This window comes from Populus trichocarpa, chromosome 1 (genome assembly GCF_000002775.5).
Source record: "Populus trichocarpa isolate Nisqually-1 chromosome 1, P.trichocarpa_v4.1, whole genome shotgun sequence".
Taxonomy (NCBI): Eukaryota; Viridiplantae; Streptophyta; class Magnoliopsida; order Malpighiales; family Salicaceae; genus Populus; species Populus trichocarpa.
Genome location: NC_037285.2, coordinates 31757324 through 31777580, shown reverse-complemented (window position 1 = coordinate 31777580; position 20257 = coordinate 31757324).

The window sequence follows — 20257 nt, the reverse complement described above, 5'->3', positions numbered from 1 at the left end:
GTTGGTTTTATTCAATTTCTTCTAACAAATTAGCATAATTCAATTTCATAGAAAATTTTCATTTTCTATGTGATAATATTTTTAATCCTAAATCTACAAAAAAATATATTCTAAAATTCCAAAATTCAAAATAATAATTAAAACTAATCCTACACATTTAATTGAAATTGAACAATAAAATTGAAAAACAAAACAACAAAAATTCAAAAAAATTATTTATAAGTGATAACATTTTTAACCCTAAATTTTAAAAAAATATTATTCTAAATGGAATAAACACAAAATAATAATTAAAATTAATCATACACATTTAATTGAAATTGAACAACAGATTTGAAAAAAAAAACTAAAATTCACCAAATAATGCAAAAATTATTTCAATAACAACTACAATTCAACACATTTATTAATTCATAAAAATATTAATCACATAAAAGTTTTTTAAAAAATAATGACATAAAACAAAAATAATGCAAAAACAAAAATAGAAAAAAAAAAGAAAAAATGAATGAAAAATTCTTACCTTATTTGCGTGCTTAATTTTTGCTGATAATTAAAGAAAAAAGAGATTGTTAATAAACCAAAAAAAAAATAAAAAGAAAAATGAAGAAAGATAACATACATGAGGATGAGAAGAGAAGAGAATGCTTGATTTTCAACCTAGAAGGGGGGAGAGAGAGAGAGAGAGAGAGAGAGTTGTGAGAGAATAAGAGAGATGAAGAAAGAGGAAGATTAAGCCTTGTCTGTTTTGATTCTGGTCTCTTCATTTAGTTTTACGGATAGAATTATCGACAACTTTCCATTTCTTTAGTGAAGTCAAATGGAATTTTTAAAAAGCCCCTCTAAATATTACTGATGACTTTTTATTGTGTTGGTGATGTCATTGGAAAAAAAAAATCAACAGTCAAAAGAACATTAATTATTAGCGTATTAAGAAGGGGAATAATTCTTATAGTCTTTGGAATATACCGACGAACACATTTCATCGGTTTACCCATATGTAATGAACTTTATGAACAGTGCTAGGAAGAAGAGGAATAGTTCTCATAGTCTCTGGAATATATCGATGAACACATTCTATCGGTATACATGTATGTAATGAACACCACAAATAGTGTCATGAATAAGGAAAACAATTCTCGTAGTAACTGAAATATACCGACAAACATATTCCATCGATATACCCCTATATAATTAATATCATGAGCAATGCTAGAGAGAAAGGGAACAGTTCTTATAATCTCTAAAATATACTGACAGAAAAATTTCATCGGTATATTCATATTAATGAATATCATGAATAGTATCAGGGAGAAGAGGAACAGTTTTCATAGTCATTAGAATATACCGACAGACACATTCCGCTGGTATACCCTCATATAATGTACAATCTATCATTATTTCTATCGGTGTAAAACAGTTTCTGATTTCAAATTATATTTGTATTTTTTATATATTCATCCTGCAAATACTTAAATTCACAATTGCACACACAACACAATAGCACTAGTTCACATCACAATAATAAAATAAATATTTCTTTGTCATTCAATAATAACGGTTGAAGATAAACATCTATATTCTGACCGGAACTATTAGGATCGGGTATGACTGTAGATAAAAATATAAATTTTGGTCTCATACATATCCCCGGTGGCAAGTTGTAAATTGTGAGTATCACCAGCCAACAAGAATAAGAAACAACAAATGATCCGAATGGATTGAATCCCTTTGTACATAATCCAAGACGCATGTACCTTGTCTCCACTGAAAACTGAGGATGCACATTGTTAAAGTGTTTCTAGGCTTCACCATTGAAAGAGTGTACCATCACTCCATCCACTACATCATGTGATTGGTGTCATGTCATGTGCTCAGCAGTCTTTGGTGACATGAATAACCTTTACAGTCTAAGTGTGATTGGGAAGTATCTAAGTTTTCTATGTGTGACAAGAGTCCTTTTCTTGCTAATCATGAGTTTATAACAAGAATGCTCAAATATTTTGCAATCGATCAACTTTGTATTTTCAAGGTAGTACAACATGTAGAAGTTTGAACACATGTTAATTTTCTAGTATCCTAGATCGAGGGGTTTCATCATTGATTTAGCAGTATAAAAGTTCTCTTTTAGTCTATTCCATTCAGGTAAAATGCTTCTCGTCCATTTGATAATTATGTTATAACCGGCCTCACCCAACCCATTATCTGACTTGATGGTGAACCATCCCATAATAGTTCGTCAGAATCTTTCAAAAGATAAAAAAAACTTGGGCTCGTCTACATTAGGTTCTTCATCTATGATTGGATATTGACGAGTATGAACCTGATTCATTCTTATCAGATCCATAACCATATTCCTATAAGATTACTATTTTCATTTACAACTCCATACACATTGCTAGAACAAGAAGTTGACCCAAACATCCTTTCTACCATTGTATCGTGAGGAACATGCAGTTCTCCGTGTGCATACCAACATAAGTATTTCACCATAAAGTCTTTTTGTAGAAGATACATCGTTACAATATTTAGATCAAGAAACTTTTTATTTTTACACCTCTTGTATGAACATTTAATACCTCCTCCACTAATATTTTTGGATTAGATAGTGCGTGATTAATATAATCCTGAACCCCATTACAATAATCAATCTTCCACAATTCTTGGGATGAATCTTTATACATTCATGAATGTTCATCTGTTACTTATATCAAACCTATATAAAATAATGATGACAACATGTATTAATTAATTGCGTTAACTAAATAAATTTACAAAAATATTGATTTATCTGAAGCTTATTTAATCTATTTTAATAGTACTCTTAATTCATTATCAATTATCTACATGAATTCAAATTTCTATATATTTATCGAAAATTTCAACTCGGCAATAAAATTTTCAGAATATAAAATGTACCCGATAAATAAGTCATTATTTATTTTATCACACAACACTTAAGTCATAAATTCGACATAAGTTTCATTAATTTACAAAAAAATATAATTTTATAAAATCTAAAACAAACCCTAACAAATACAAATTATAAATCCTAACAAATATGTATGAGAAAAGATTATAAAACAAGTAAATACCCAAACAAAATACATATACTACAAAAATATCCAAGAAAAATTAACATTTTAAAATTGAGTTCAAATTAAAAAAAAAGGATAGTGCTTACTTAAAATGAAGAATCCTCAATAAAATTTGAATCAGAACACGGATGCTGACAAACTAAGTGTTGTGGTGGCTGGATTTGTTGTGGAAAGTTGAATTGTGTTAAGATTGGAAAGAGAGTGGGTTTTTATTTGTTGCAAAAAAAAAATGCATAACGAAGAAGGAGAAATGAAGAAGGGGAGAGAAGGATCGATCATCAAGTCATAAATTAAAAATTATTAATGGGATTACCGATAGAGTTATTCTATTGTAACTTTTGCTACCACATCCCTTGTATTGTTAGGATGACTTTTTTTTTCATTTCTTATTTTCTCACTGTAATTTCTTCAGTATATACCAAATAAATTTTTCTATCAGTGTTTACCAATAGATACAGGGATATAAAATTTTGTTGATAAAGTTCATTGTAATATACCGAAGAAAAATTTTTGTCAATATTTTGTTTGTATATATCAATTTTCTGGTAATGGTTATTGACACGTTTTAGTTTTAGGATTGTGGATTCAAAAGTTTTTTTAAAAAATAGAAAATTAATTTATCTTATTTTGCGTTGTTTTTTGCCATAATTAGAAAGGAATATTGTGTGAGCTATGCAAGAAAATACCTTGAGAACAAAGAAGAAGAAAATAACAACGTCTTGATTTCAATGCATAGATGTTCCAAGCCGTATGGCCGTATTCAATCATGGCTTAATGAAATACTAATGGAATTTTGTGAGATTCACTCTCGTCGGATGCCATGGCAGTCAGGACTTGCATGTTGCTAAAATGCCACATCTGTTTCAGAAATTATAGAATCGTTTTGAAAAATCAATTAAAAAAGAAAGAAATAAACTGAAAAGGCAAGGTAATATCTTTGGAATATTCCAATTAAAAATATTTATCAAAAATTAAAAAAAAAAACATTTTCCTAAAAGATACTTACATACGTACAATTGTTTTTTTTTTTCATGAAAAACAAGAATACTACTTCTCCTAGTCTCGGGGGTGGAGCCACACTAGGGTATAAGGGGACAACTGTTCCGTTAACTTTTTTATAAACGTGTTTATGTGCAGAAACATAAATTAGGAGTTGAAAAGTCTCATTCAATGGAAGGGGAATTACAGAAAAATATGGGAAATAAAAAAGAGAAAAAGAATATTTTGCATCTTCACGTCCAAATAAAGGAAATGCATGTTTAGTGGAAAATCATCCATTTTTGGATTTTTTTTATATGCATTCTATTAAAATCACTACAAAATCTTTTTTCCAACAACTTTTTTTATATGATTTGGATTATTTTGAGAAAAATATCTTCGATAAAATTGATAATAAAATCATTATAAAGTGGTTTCAAAATATAAAAACTCGAAAAGAATAATTATAATGTAAAATTTTTTTTATTTTAAAAGTATTTTTAAATTAATTTCATTTGATATAAATTAGTATATATGTTTCAAATTAATTTCTCTATATAACACATATCTACATAATATATAATATCAAATATTTATTAATAATTTATCCCTTTATTTAAAAAAATTTCACTTCACCGCTGCCTAATCTCAGTATAGGATGGCAGAAGACACTTGATAGTGATCAATGATCTCCCGTCCAAGAAATGAGATAAAAATATTGGATTCTTTTGACGTGACAAATAGGTTATGATGGTTACACGACAACTTTAGGTTTAAAGGCAAAGGCAAAGGCAAAGAGATGCTGATAACTCAGTATCTTTTCCATGGCCAGCTTCAAAGCAAATTCATTAACTGGAAAAATCTTAGGATATATTTGTCAACAATGATTGATAGAAAGAGAGAAAAGCATGGTAAAGTTAAAGAAAGAGGAGAAGAAATGATATGGATGGATTATCATCCATTTAATTATATATATGACTAACAAGAGAGGAGGGAATGATAAAAACAAGTTCTTTTAAATTAAAAATATTAAAAATTATATATGAAGAACGAGTGAGAGAAGACCAGTAAAAACGTTTGTTTTTGTATTTTAAAAATATTTTTGAAAAAATTTAAAAAAAGTTATTTTTTTCTTCATTTAAAATTAATAAATTTTTATGTTTTTAGATTATTTTGATACGTTGATTTTAAAAATAATTTTTTTAAAATAAAAATAATATTATTTTAATATATTTATAAATAAAAGGTATTTTAAAAGATAATCATAATTAAAATATTAAAAGAGAGATTAAAAAACTATCTTTCTTGTAAACGTCCCATCTCTTGTCTCCATCCAGCAATGCATTCCCTCAATTTCTCTTGACAAAAACGTGCCTTAAAGGATCGATTTTGGCACTAGAGCGCACATCCAGCCGTAAAGCAGAAATTTCCCTCCACGTAAAACGAAGGAATGTGGATGTTTCCTCGAGAAGCTAGACCAGTGACATCAAGTCTCTTTTTTTTTTTTTTAACACTCACCGACTTATATTCTATCATTCTTTTTAAAATATTTAAATTTTAAAAAAAAAATTAATATTTTTATTTTTTTATCATTTTAATATATTGATATAAAAAAATAAAAAATATATTTTAATATATTATTAAGTAAAAAGTGCTTTGAAAAACATTTTCCATGACAATTTCAAACATGACAACAACGTGTTTGAGATTGTGATAAAAATTGTTTTTCAAATTAGTTTTTGCTTGAAAATACATCAAAATCATATATTTATTTTATTTTAAAAAAATATTTTTTATATTAACACATCAAAACAATTCAAAAACACCAAAAAGTTAATTAAAATAAATAAATTTTTAAAAAATATATGGTTGGACCATAAAAACAAACACCACCTTAATAATTGACAAAACTGCTTTTTAAAGCTTCTTTTGCACCATTAATAGTAGATATGGTAGTGTGGTTCTAAACTGTGCTACAGGGTGTTTTTTAAAAGTAGTTTAATCTAAAATTTATTAAAAAAATATTTTTTTTTAAAAAAAATTTATATTAATACATGAAAACCATAAAAAAAATCTAAAAAAAATATGTTTCTTTAAGAAAAAATTGAAAAGCATAATCTAAAACAATCACTTTGTCTTAGGAATGAACCACAATTGAGAATAAAATTATCTCAAGTGGCATTGCTTTCTCATATTCGTGTAAAATCAACTTGCAAAAACAACCTAAAGGCTTCCCCTTTTTTTTATATATATAATTGTTTGACCCTTTATATGGGTAAACAATGTCATTTAGTAAATTTAATTTTTTTTATTGATCAATAAAATCATGTTTATCTACTTTCTGCTTTATAAAACAAGGATGCATGCATGTTTGAATTACTTCTAACAAGGTCTTATGTATTCATGAGTTTTTTTTTTTTTAACAAGAATATACATATTTTCCAATCAATTTGCGATCAATCTTAAAAACATAGCATTCATATTATCTTTGAATTTTGAATATCAAAAAAGAAAGCAAGCCTTCTGAATCATGAACCCATCCTTTTATTTTCTGGCAGAATCTTTGTGTCAAGAGAATTATATGTTCGACTAAATTCTCAGTAATTTAACAAGGTAACAAGCAGGTTCGCCACTTGAATAAATCTATATCAACACCCTTTCCCTTTCTTACACAGTATTATTAGATTATAGTATTTAGCAAGTTGGTTCAGTACATAGACAGTAAGCTCTTGTCGGAATTAATATATTATTTGGTTGTTTGATGTATAATCTACATCATCTGTTTGAGCTTAGGACCGGATAAGTAACCATTCTTGACATGATCAATGGAGTTATGTCTATAAATCACAGACCACAAAGTCTTTCTTTATTGAGCGTGAGTTTATTGATCATCAGGCGATTATGACACTCGAAAGAGAAAAAAAGAGAGGGCGGAGATCGACGTATATCTAGAACTCATAATTTGATTCACAATTTATCTTTTAGATCAAACTAATCTTAAATCTTCTTTTGAATTTTTCAAGTCCGGTGATCTTTACCTTTCTTACCAATCCTAACAAAGTACCATTTATGGCGGACGGCATAGTTCCGTGCCCGGCCAAAGTCTACTCTAACCCCAAAGCATAAGTGCGCGTTAGTTAGGTAAACTCACTTATCATTGGATTTATTCATAAAAATTAAAATGTTATTACTTTAAAAAAAAAATTAAAGTTAATCTGGTCAGAACTAACTCAGTTTGATTAGGCAAACGTCTATTCCAATTAAAAGAAAAAACCTTTCTAAATTGATCCCCCAGTCTATAGGCCACTAGGTTAGGCTGAGTTTGAATATATATATATATATATATATATATATATATATATATATATATAGCTTATTTATTTAATTGAAGTAGAATTATTAATTATTTATTAGTCTTGATGTAATTATATAAAGTGGACAATTTATTTTTTATACTTCAAAACTACGCTGAAAATACCAATAGAAATTCCAAGAGACATAAGGTAGCAAATGCCATATACTTCAATATTCAAGAAAATGCGAGCTGCCGTCCAATTGAAGAATAAAAAAAGAGAAATCAGAATGAAGAGAGTGTAGTATACTAGCCACAACAAAAAAGAAAGTTTTGAGCATTGACAAGGAGACCTTGACGAGTGATAATTCATCACGTCTAGAGTCTATATATTGATGCTGACACCCCATGCAAAAGATCTGGTTATATTATTTTCTGAACCAAGAACTAAAGAGTGTGAAACAAAACTCCAAATTCAAAAGATTTGAAAAGAAAATTGAATGAGGACCACTTTGTTATGTGACCCATCATCATGGAACCATCATGAACTTATGGTGATTAAAGGAAAAACCTATCCTACAGCCAATTGAAACGCAACACTTCATTCGAGGTTGAATATGAATTAACTACGTCTTCTCTCCCTCCATCTATTCTTTGGCCTGTGGGCTATGTGGTTGTCGAACCAATGTGATTCTTATGCGTTATATTTATCAAAATATTGAAAGATTTGTATATATTATGAAGACTTAGGCATTTGATTGTGTGTTGATACGTTCTTACGAAAGAATTTATGGCATATGAAGAGAATGTCAATTCCACTTTATTAATAGATCCATTACAGTAACCGAAAAAGCAGAGAAAAGCATTGATGGGTCCGAAGAATCAGTTCTGGCATTGCATCAGGTAAGACTCTGCTGGGGAAAAATGGCGGAGACAACTTAAAATCTTGGACTTGATACCAATGAATACATTGTATCTGCTTCTAGGGCTCTAACCTTTACCATAGAAAGACAGCCTCCAAAACCAGATGTTGGCAGCAACGTCTCTTGGTAGCCAATTTCTTTGACCATTTGATTTTTTTTTTATTTTTTTTTTTATAATCATGGATAGTTTCATTTGTCTAATATTTGCGGCTAGAAACAGCAAACTCTACAGCTTGCCCCCAGAGCACGTTATGAACAAGCTACAACATCACATAACCTAACTGTCCCCACCATGTGGTGGTAATCTTTAAAAATTAATATTCATGAAAAAAACAAATTTCTAGAATTTTATTTTTAAATAAAAAAAATCTTATTTAAAAGTGATCATTTAGTATCATGATTATTAGAAATCCTAATTAGTTAATAAAGATTCTATGATACGGGACTGATTGCGTAAAAAAAAAGATATTATCATTCCTTAAGCATCCTATCTGAGATAGATTACATTGTTGATTTTGTTTTAAATTGCTAAGAGTTTGTTGGATTATGCTACCGATAATCTGCTTGTAATATTTATAATTCTAGTGTTAGTAAATATTTACGAATACTTCCAACTCTAGTGTTAGTAAATATTACGTAACAAAAAAAAACATGATATTCCTAACTCTAGTGCTAGTGAATAAACCAGTAAAATTTAAAGTTAAAACAAAGCATACATATTTTTATATTTTTTTGTTATTTGTTTATATATATAAAAAGACAGGTATGTATCGCATATCATATTCGTATTTTACAGTAAAAATTCATATATCAATTATACAGTGAAATAAAAAATATGCGAGGGACCTACAAATAAATTCAAAAAAGTCCACAAATTTTTTTTGAAATTTTCTAGCATATAAGAAAGCATGTTTGGCTAGATATCAAAACAAAAGAGAGTAAAATAAAAAGGATAAGGTATAAGGGTGTGTTCTGCCAAACACATCCTTGCTCCAATATACAAATTGGGTCGGCTGGGCCTGAGACCCAAGCTCGTACTGGCCTTTTTTTTTTTTTACACTTGCCTAAACCAATGACCCGGCTGACCATGGTTGGCAGGCACGCATGAATTAACTCACGCGTGCACGCATAGTAGGAAGGTAAGTAAATTAAAGGGGAGGGAATCGAAAGGAGCTTACCTAGAGCTGGTGCTTTGTTGCTAGAGTTCTGGAGGAAGATTGGTACTCGTCTTTCTACTCTTGGCTTCCCCTCTCCTATGTTCCCTAGTCTTCTATTCTTGTGCCTCACTTTTTTTTCTTGTTTCCTTCCTTTTCTGCTTCTCCTATGCTGTGTGTGTGTGTTTTTTTTTCTCTGTTTTCTTTCTCCTTTTCTTTTTTTTCTCTGTTCTCTGGTCTCTCTCTGTCTTTTCTTTTTTCTTTCGTTCCTCTGTCCTCTTCGGTTTTTCTTTCCTCTTTGGTTTTCTTGCCTTTTCATTCGTTCGTTCTTGGTTCTCTCCTCGTCTTTGTGTTCCTTTCACCCCTTTTTTTCGTGGCCTTTCTCTGACTTTTATAAAGCCAGAAAATGCCATGCAGTCGCCTTCAGATAATGAGGCAACCGACCATTGTTATTGCAGGAGTAATGGTAACGGTCGGCAAGGCATCGTGGGGACGAGCTGGCAGGCGTTCATTTTTTTTTTTCTGGTCTGGTGAGATGAAGAAGGTGAATAATGTTCTTTGAAACGACGTCATTTCGTTCCTAAACTGATATGGTGAATTTCAATTTGCCCTCTGAAGTTTTGACATTTAACAATTGGACCCTTATTCATGGAAAATCTTTTTTTTTAATTTTGCCCCTGGATCAATTGCAATTGGACCCCTAGATTTTAGCCTTATTTACAAAACAATCCTTGGTTTCTGAATTATTCAATTTAGTCCTTAATTGACTCTTTAACTTTTAATTCTTTTAAAATTACCCCTGAAAAAATCAATTAAATCCCCTATAGCACCCTGTCATTTCACTTTGGTCCTTTAACTTTAATTTCTTGCAATTTTACCCCAACTCAGCCCCAAACTTTGGTATTTCTTCAATTAAGCCCCTAATTTCATTAATTAAACTGATTCCAAGTGCAATTAAATCTTCAAACTTATCAATTCTTCAATTAAGCTCTTGATTTTATTAATTAAACTAATCCAAAGTTTAATTAAGTCCCCAAACCTATCAATTATTTCAATTTCTACCAAAATTGACTTTTAAATTTATAGTTTCATCCTTATTAGTCCTTAAACTTTTATTTTTTGTTGTTTTGATCCAATTCTCAAATTATTTCTCATTCATTCATTATTTATTTATTTATTTATCATTATTTTTATTTATTTTTTAAAATTAAAAATTTAGATTATGACACTAACCACTGATTCAATCAATCATCTGCTGAGCTTTTTTATTTTTAGCCACGTGAGCATAAGCACTTGAGAGAGAGTGGTAATGGTGTAAAGTTCCTCCTTAAACACAGCAGAATAAGTCCTTTTAAAAGCATAATTGTTTAACTTGACTCTTCCTGTCGAGTTTACCAAACTTGAAAATTAAACTGGCTAAGATTTTTAGTTGAATTAGACAAGATATTGTCTCGTCAAGTTTTTAATAATTTAAATGACCTTGCCAAGCCCTATTAGAAAAAAAATAAAATGTTAATATTTTAATACAAACAATTTACCTAAATTAACTTAAAATTCACGAGTTAATATTATGACTTGATCATTTATGCTATTTTTTAGATTAGTCATCAGATCACATCTAACAACTATGTTTTACAGTCTTCTTAAACACATCAAGTCTCTCTAAATGAATTCATATGAAGAGCACAAACGACTTTATAGATCACCACAACAAAATAACTAGCAGCATTTGATGACATATCTTCTTATTAAATTTTGTTTTTTTAGTTTTGAGATGGAGAAAAACATAAAAGAAAATTATGAAAATATGAGCTTTTCAATAGTTTTTGTTAGCACTTAATGAATAAAATGGTAAAAATATAGATTACCTTTTTTTTAATCAAGAATGTTTACTATAATTACCTTCTTTTTAAGTAAGCATTTCAACTCTTAATTATGGTAATCAATTATTTAAATGGATATGTCTATAGAAGGATTGATAGGCTAAATATTTCTATATTATATTTTATATAACATATAAAAATATATTCTAATGTGATTACAACAGGTTTCGTACTTTACTTGAACAATTCAAACTCTTACAGATATACAATTGTAGTTACTTAGGATCGTATCTCCTTATAGTTATTATAACACCCCTATTATTTTATCTAGGGCAATTTCTCAGTTAAATATGAAAATTTAGGGTATTGTTTTTATAACTCTAACATTTTTAATCATATGAACAAACATGATAGAATGCAAATACTTAATCTAACACAAAGATATTCTTAAGAATGACATTCACATTAATTACATATAAAAATTTTGTTCTACAAATAAAAAAGATTCATTCAACCTTTTACATCATTCATTAATCTAATGATACATATTGATCAACATAAATATACAAAAAGTGTTATATATTTAAGCAGGATCTACTCTGTTGCTGCGAGGGTCCTAAAAATAAGATTAACATTTTATCAACACAATTATTAATAAATACAATGCATTACTTCACTACACCCATATAAAAATATTTATCTTATATATTTTATGATGAATCATTAATATCTTACACATCTATATTCTTCTAATTAATTTCAATCTTGGCCATTTCACTGGGGTACTACTCCCTCATTAGGGACACTAACTCATTCACCCAAATATCGGGCACTTGTTTATCCACCCAATTACTGAGCACTTGTTTATCCGTCCAATTATCGGACACTAGTTCATCAATCGATATCAAAATATGAATTGCAAAATTTCTAATTAAAATTAACACATGCTTTTAATCAATCTCTCTATAAATATTCAAGATGTTGGGCACCTAACTACTAGCGATGCTTGACTAATAGCTCTCTAGTGCTGTCTGGAGTCTCCAACCTCTTCTGTTTCATTTAAAAGATCTCATGATTTTAATACTTCATCATCCAATAATTTACTTAAAACTTCTTCTCATAGTAAAATTTTCAGTCAAACAATATTCTAGCATAACTTTACAAATTACATCAACCATTTCTATTTATCTAAGAGTTCCATAATCACACATAACAACAACTAAGCATCCATGTATAAAAATTCACTAATCAACATAATAAGATCATACAAGTTCAAGGTGGCATGGGTCCGACACGCATGCCAGACCCAATACGCTTGGACTTGGCAATTAGCCAAGTCCACAGGCAATTGGACTTGGCAGTCAGCCAAGTACAAGATAGTAACCAACCTCTTTTAGGTCAAACCTCATAAAAGAACTTTAGTGTCTTTATCAATTAATTGACGTCTTAAACTCTAGTCTTTCTACATCTTCTTAAGTTTATCAAATTCCTTCATGAACCCACCATATTCTTATCAGGCAAGATATATTTATTCCTCATTCAATATTTTAAGGTAATTACCCTGCAAACCCTTATTTTATGGGCTATAAATACACTATGAGAGCTTCATGAAAAAATTTCACAATTTTAAACTCTATACAACCTTGATATTTGATAAGATATTGACTTTATTATCGGAGGATAAAAAGTTCCCCTAATTGGGATTGTTTTTTCTTGCAGGTATCCAAGACCACCTTAGTAGATTTGGAGTTCTTTAGATTGAGAAGAAATCTAAATACTTAACGTATAAATCAGCTACTATCTCAAACACCAAAATCAGCTACTATCTCAAACACCAAAAAACCTTTTTGTTCCTAAATTTTTGAACATTACTAGTGGCGTCATCTATGGAAAACTCTACAAAAAGCCATAAAAACATTTTTCCCTAAGTACAATTATTAATGACAAGAAATCTAAACACCTTATGAATGAGATGAATTACTAATCTTCCTACTACAACAAATATCCTAGCTCCCATACAACTGATTCCTTAACAACTAGTGGAACAAATACAACTCCTTACCTAAACAGTCATGGCAAGCCAACAAGTGAGAGAGAATCCACCACCACAACTTACAGCTCCTCCTCAACAAATTATCGCATCTCAACGCTCACCTCCACGACAAAAAGCCCCACCCAATGTCCATAAACAACTACTATATATAGAGGAGTGTCGGCAAAATGATCCTAAAAAAGACACTCAACTTCAGAAGTTATCAAACCATGCTAAGAAGCATTCATGTCCTCAAATCGCTAGGGCACGAAGAGGTTATTCTAGGCTTCCATCTGGACAATGTGAGAATAAAACAGTTCACCCATCATGTCTTCTACACAACACACATACATGGCATAAAGTTCCCATGAACCCAATAGAGATAGACATGGTAAAAAACCAGAAGAAGAACTCATACACGAAGGTGTTTACACTCTATCATATCAGAGATTCCCCCTGTCCATGCGGGTGCTAAACACGCACATACCTAGAGACTACCTTACCACCAAAATGGCCCTGAACAATTATGATGGACTTATAGACCCTAGAGAACATATACAAAATGTACACGACAATCTAGAACTAGTAGTTCAAGACAATCATAACATGTGTAAAATCCTCCCTACAAGTTTCAAAGGTTTAGTAAGAGTATGGTACAACAACCTAGAACCAGCTTCAATCATCAACTTTAATGATCTCTACACTAAACTGGTGGCACGTTCCATTATAAGCATCCCGGTCAAAAAAAATTCCACTAAACTCTTTGGAATCACCCAAGTAGAGAATGAATCTACCATGGCATATCTTAAATGATTCAATGAAGAAATGCTTAAAGTTGAAGACTTGATGGAACCAGTAGCTTCGAAAACCCTCATCAGCGGAGTAAAGGATAAAATTTTATGGAGAGAGTTATACGCTATGCTAGATAAAAGATTATTGACAGTAAAATAACCATGAAAAAACACATACGGGTTGAAGAGGTGAGTATACTACACCATGGTCCTTCATGTTTTACTAGATACAAACAAGAAGAAAGCTTCCCTAGACAAGGTCGATCACTCAAGTGAGACTACTCTCTTAAAAGAGATAATAACTCTAGGAAGGATCAGAGGAAACCAACCAGGGAACTTTCAAATTATCATAAAGTACATGCTTATCCTCTAAACACCTCCCTCACCGAAGTCTTGGCGGTCATACAAGGCAGAATTTGTCAGGTATCCTTCACCCATGAAGTCTCCTCCAAATACACGTACGACGAAAAAGTATTGTGTGTTTCATAAAAACAAGGGATGTGATATAGAAAATTGCTATGTCTTGAAAAAAGAAAACGTGATTATAATTTAATCTTTCATGTTTGAAATATTGATAAATTAGTCCCTAGAATCTTATCAATCTTTCTTTTATTAAAACATGTCGGTTCTTTTAAGTTCCAAAAATGTCCTTTAACAATTCAAATTTCTCTCTCTCTCTCTCTCTCTCTCTCTCTCTCTCTCTCTCTATATATATATATATATATATATAGAGAGAGAGAGAGAGTATCTAGAGAGAAACTAAAACATTTTATTCTAACAATACAATAGTCAATTTAAAGAATAAAATTATATATTTTTAAACATTAAAGATTAAATTACAATAACAATCAAGGTCGGGGACTAAAAAACTCAGTGTAAATGATCTCGTATTTGAGCTGTATTACTAAATATAGGCACATGATTCGATGATTTATGGATTAGCAATTTAACAAATTTTCATAAATATGAAGCCTGGACATTTAAAAATAAGCATAATCATTCATTTTTTCCAGTTTTGTATTCCAAATGAGTATAAATTGTGCAATAATTTGTGTGAGTAACAAGTTCATGTTGGAACGAATATAGGGTGAGACGATGGACAATCCAAACCAAGCAGATACACAACTAACCTGAAAGAAATGGGGTTGACAATTGGCTGATGAAGATATAGTAGAATTGTGAACGAAAATTACAAAAGAATGATGAAGATATAGTAGAATTGTGAACGAAAATTACAAAAGAATAATGGGTGATTATGATGATTACGAGCAATGACTAATTGTGAGAGAATATAGCAAGATCATGGAAGCATGGATGGAAAAACTTGGGGCATGGCTGGAAGTACTCTTAATGCCACCAAGTTTATGGGAACATGAAAGCAAACTACCCACTAACTTGTTGGAAGAGAGGGTCACTATGTTCAAGAGTAGAGCTAAGAAATTTTGTTTGAGGGGGAATTTAAAAACAATATTCTAGGGGAGAAAAGGTTAAAATTTGCTAGTTTTAGAGTTAAAAGTTAATATTATTCAAGGGAGTGATATGGAAAAAAAAAACTTTACAAGGGTTGGGGCCATTGTCAGCCTTATTTATGTTAATGGGAAACATGGGAGAAAACTGCCCAAGCATTTGCTAGAAATTGAGAAGAAGTTTTCTTTGCAACTTCCATGTTTATTCTCTAGCTGAAAATAAGTTGTGTAGTATGCAAGTTTTGTGAATAAGTAGACTTTTTTCTAGTATATATAATCAGGATTATGTATATCTTTCGAGTTAATAAAAAAATGGGATAAAGTTCTTGTAATATTGTTGAAGTATTGTTGAGTATTTTGTATCCTTTTTTTATTTTGTATTTTTACTTATTTACAACTAGTAAGAATGTGAAAAGCCTGTTAATTAGAAACACTTAGTTGTCAAAGAAATAGATTGAAAATGTGAGAAATAAATGGCCTAATAAAAATTAAAATTTGAGCAAGAAATTTTGCCAAAACAAAAAAGTAAGTTAGGTCAAGGAGGCTATAAGAGTTTTCTAAGAGTCAGCACCATGTCAAATGTTGTAACCCATTTTTGGGTCCCCCCCACAAAAATAAAATTATATAGCCGGATGAATTTAGAAAAATAATAAGAGGTGGGAGCGCTCAGAAAGAATCAGAAAAAAAATTCATTGAGGAGGTTCAGAAATGCAAGGAGTGAAATTTTACAGTATATATTTGACTGAGGAGAGCCCTGTTGGAAGAGAAAATTTAATTTGAAGAGAAAAGGGCCAAAATTGGATGTTTATGGACTCAATTGGATTTTATTGAAGGTTTATTTGAATTTATAGAGGTTTTGATTGCAAGGAAAATTGAGTTTTAAGTCAATTTAGGCTTTAATTGGAAGAAATTAAAGTTCTGAGGTCAAATTATAATTTTTGAGAGTTGATTTGGTTAAATCAAGGGCTTAATTGCATAAATATTGAAGTTTAAGGGCCAATTAGGGACTTAATTGAAGAAATCCAAAACCAAGGACCACATTGGAAAAGGCGCGCAAGTATAGGGGCTGCAATTAACAAAATCCGGGGGCCAAATTGAAGAAATTGAAAGTTTAATGGTCAAGTAGGGATGAGATTGAACGGAACTGAAAGTCGGAGGACTAAATTGAGAATTGGCAAAGAAATCCCTATTTTTATCAAAAACGGCGCCGTTTTACATTTAAAAAAAAAAAAAAACCAGTTACTGTTCATTTTCTTCCCCACCAAGCTGCCCGAGTGGCCGACTTCCAGGCGTGTTTTCTGCCTCGTTTGGCCCCCAAATCCGACAAAAAATGCGCCAACATCTCCACCTGAAACCCCTTTATCCCAGAGAATGGTCCGGTCGGGTCGACAAATTTAGAAACGGCTCCGTTGAGTGGCTCTAAGTGGCCACCTCGGGCAGTTCACAGCCTTGAGCTGCCAAATTTGGTAGCTCGAGGTGCACACTTTGAACCAACGGTTTGGATTCCTCGAGTCGAATCAAGGGCTGAGACTTTTTCCCCATTGAAGACAAGATTACCCTCTTTCCAGCCCTATAAATAGGAGAAATTTTCATGCTCAAACGGTTGGCAGGAGGGAGCTCAAAATTGGCATAAAATCAGCTTTTCCTGCTCGGTTTTCCTGCAACCAGCCTTCTCTTTTTTTTCTTTTTTTTTCTCTCCGCCGTGGCTTCCAGCCGCCACCACTGATCTCGCCACTGTCCTTACCACAAAACACCACATCCCATCCATCACCCAGCAGCCTCACCACAGGTCACAGTACCCCTCTTTTCCTCCCTCTCCTCTCTACAAAAATCTCCTCCTCTGCCATCGTGATTCAGACAGCCTCCACACCGACAGCAGAGGTAGCAACCATCTTGCCCAAAAAGCTCTCTTCCACTCCTACCAGCAGCAACCGGAGTAGCAGCTCCTTCCTTAGTCACACCAACAGATCCAGCCGAGAGCTTTCCTTCTCCTCTGCAGGAATCTGCTCCTGCTTCTTCCAGCCGGGACTAGTGCACGCCTGTCGCCACCCAGCGCCACCGTGTGCCATAGCCGGAGACAGCAGCCACGATCACTCATTCCAGGTACCTCTCCTCTCCCTTTTTTCTGTCCCCTCTTCCCTGTTGTCTTCCTCGGCATGCAGAACGTGAATTCACGTTCTGCAGCAATGGAAATATAATTAGCTGGTTACTGTGCGCTGCACAGTAACCAGCTAATTATAAGCACCTGGTTACTATGCGCGGTTACTGTACTGGTCATTATATATTATGCATATTATATTGTGTTTTGTTTATTTATATATAGATATATATATAAAAAAAAATTTAATTAATTTCTTCGAAAAATTATTTCAAAAAATATGTGATTTTATGTAATTTTATTACTGTATTTTGATCAATATCGGTTTGTATTTTTATACTGTAAAGATACAAATCCGGTATTAAAATACCCGGTTTTCGTCAAGACATAAAAAAAAAATGTTTTGTTTTCATGCATACGGCCTAGTCTCTCCAACATATATATATATAAATATTATAACATCATATTTTTCACACAACAAAGAAAATTTCAAAACAATATATGTATTAGCATGCATTTTGGCTTTAATAACCAGTTTATTCAAGCCATGAGAACTAGGCCAATATTTCAAAAATTCTAAAAAAATCTTTTTGTCTTCTTTTAGTACATGGGATTACGAATTTATACGTAAGACGTATTCCTGATATAAAAAATATGGTTTTTCATAGACGTTAGAACGGTTAGGTTTTACTCGATAAGATAAGGACCTCCTTATTGAGGAGGACTTTCCTTGAACCATAGACGGACCAACATACATAGACGTTAGAAGGATTAGGTTTTACCCCTTAAGATAAGGACCTCCTTATTGAGGAGGACTTTTCTTGAACCATAGACGGACCAACATACATAGACGTTAGAAGGATTAGGTTTTACCCGATAAGATAAGGACCTCCTTATTGAGGAGGACTTTTCTTGAACCATAGACGGACCAACAACTAGGAAACACAACGAGACCTTGAATTGTATCAGACAAATAAACAATGCAGCTTACCTTAGGTAGGGCGTATTTGGGGTGCTAATACCTTCCCTTTACGCAACCAGTCCCCGTACCCAATCTCTGAGACCAGTTAGGGTTCCTAGTGACCAAAATACTAGGTGGCGACTCCCATTCCATTTTCCTACCAACAAAAGACAATATTTTCTTGTCTCCCCACATTTGCTAGATAGATACCATACACCTTTCCTAGATTTTTTAAAGTGGAATCTTCGCCGCGACGCCGCGCACCCGCGACAGAATGGCGACTCCGCTGGGGACCTTGTGGACTAAGCTTTGTTTTTGTCTGAATTGTTTTTGTTTTCGTGTGTTTTTAATATACCTTTCCTGTTGTTATATGCTTATATGCTTTAAATATTTTTACACATATTGTTCATGCATTTGTATAGAACTGTCTCATACATCTTATAGAATTGTCACATGCATCACATACTTTGATTTGGAGAAACACACACAAGCTTTAAGTTAGGTGGGGGATTAGCGATTTGCCCTATGACTATCGGTCAGGGTTCAGATGCGTGAAACACCCAACTCATATCTGAGTGCCTGCTTGGTGATGGTGGGTACACGTACCTTAACTGTTCCTTGCAACGCCCCCATACTGTCTTTACGAAGAACGTCACTGGGCAGATATGAGACCCTTTCAAGACCAGATAGAAAACCTACCCGTTCTCACTTAATAAATAGAGCTTGTCCTTAGGATATGTATCTTACGCATCCTGATTAATAATGTTAAATTCATCAAACCAGGTTTTTTTTTTTTTTTGAGCTGAAATCATGACTAAACGCATCATATTTTCATCACGCATTTGTTTATAATTTATCATATGCACGCATTTCCAGATTAAGAAACATAGGTCCCCCTTCTAGAATCCACAACACTCGACAAAGAAAAAGAATGGAAAACGAAGAAAGGTCACAACCAGAAGCTCAGTACCAAAGAGAACTTGAAGGAGTTCGAACTGATGTGGCGCACCTAACCAGTATGTTAGAGCAAATGTTGAGAGCCAGAGATGGAGAGGGAACGTCTACTCAACCTGATGAAGCACCAACAACAGCTCAAATTCCTATCGCACCTATAAACGTGGGGGCAAATACACCAAATAAGCAGCATCCTAATCCCACTCGGCCCATCCAAATCCCTATTACAATGGATTTAACAAATGAGGACCCACATGATGTCAAACTCTCTAATAATGAAGGGTATGATAAGTGGATTGCACTAGAAGAGAGGCTAAGGGCAGTTGAAGGAAATGATTTATTTGACCCAATTAGGGCTGCTGAAGTATGTTTGGTGCCTAACATTGTTATTCCAAAGAAGTTCAGAGTGCCAGAGTTTGTTAAGTATACCGGGATGGAATGCCCAAAGACCCATCTCCGTTCTTACTATAACAAAATGGCAGAAGTTATCCACGATGATAAAATGTTAATTTACTTCTTCTAGGATAGCCTGACAGGATCAGCCCTTAGTTGGTATATGAGGCTGGACAATATTAGGATCAAGAAGTGGACAGACTTGGCAGATGCTTTCTTAAAGCAATACAAGTTTAATCTTGAGATTGCTCCTGATAGGACCAGTCTAATTACCATGGAGAAAGGAAATCAAGA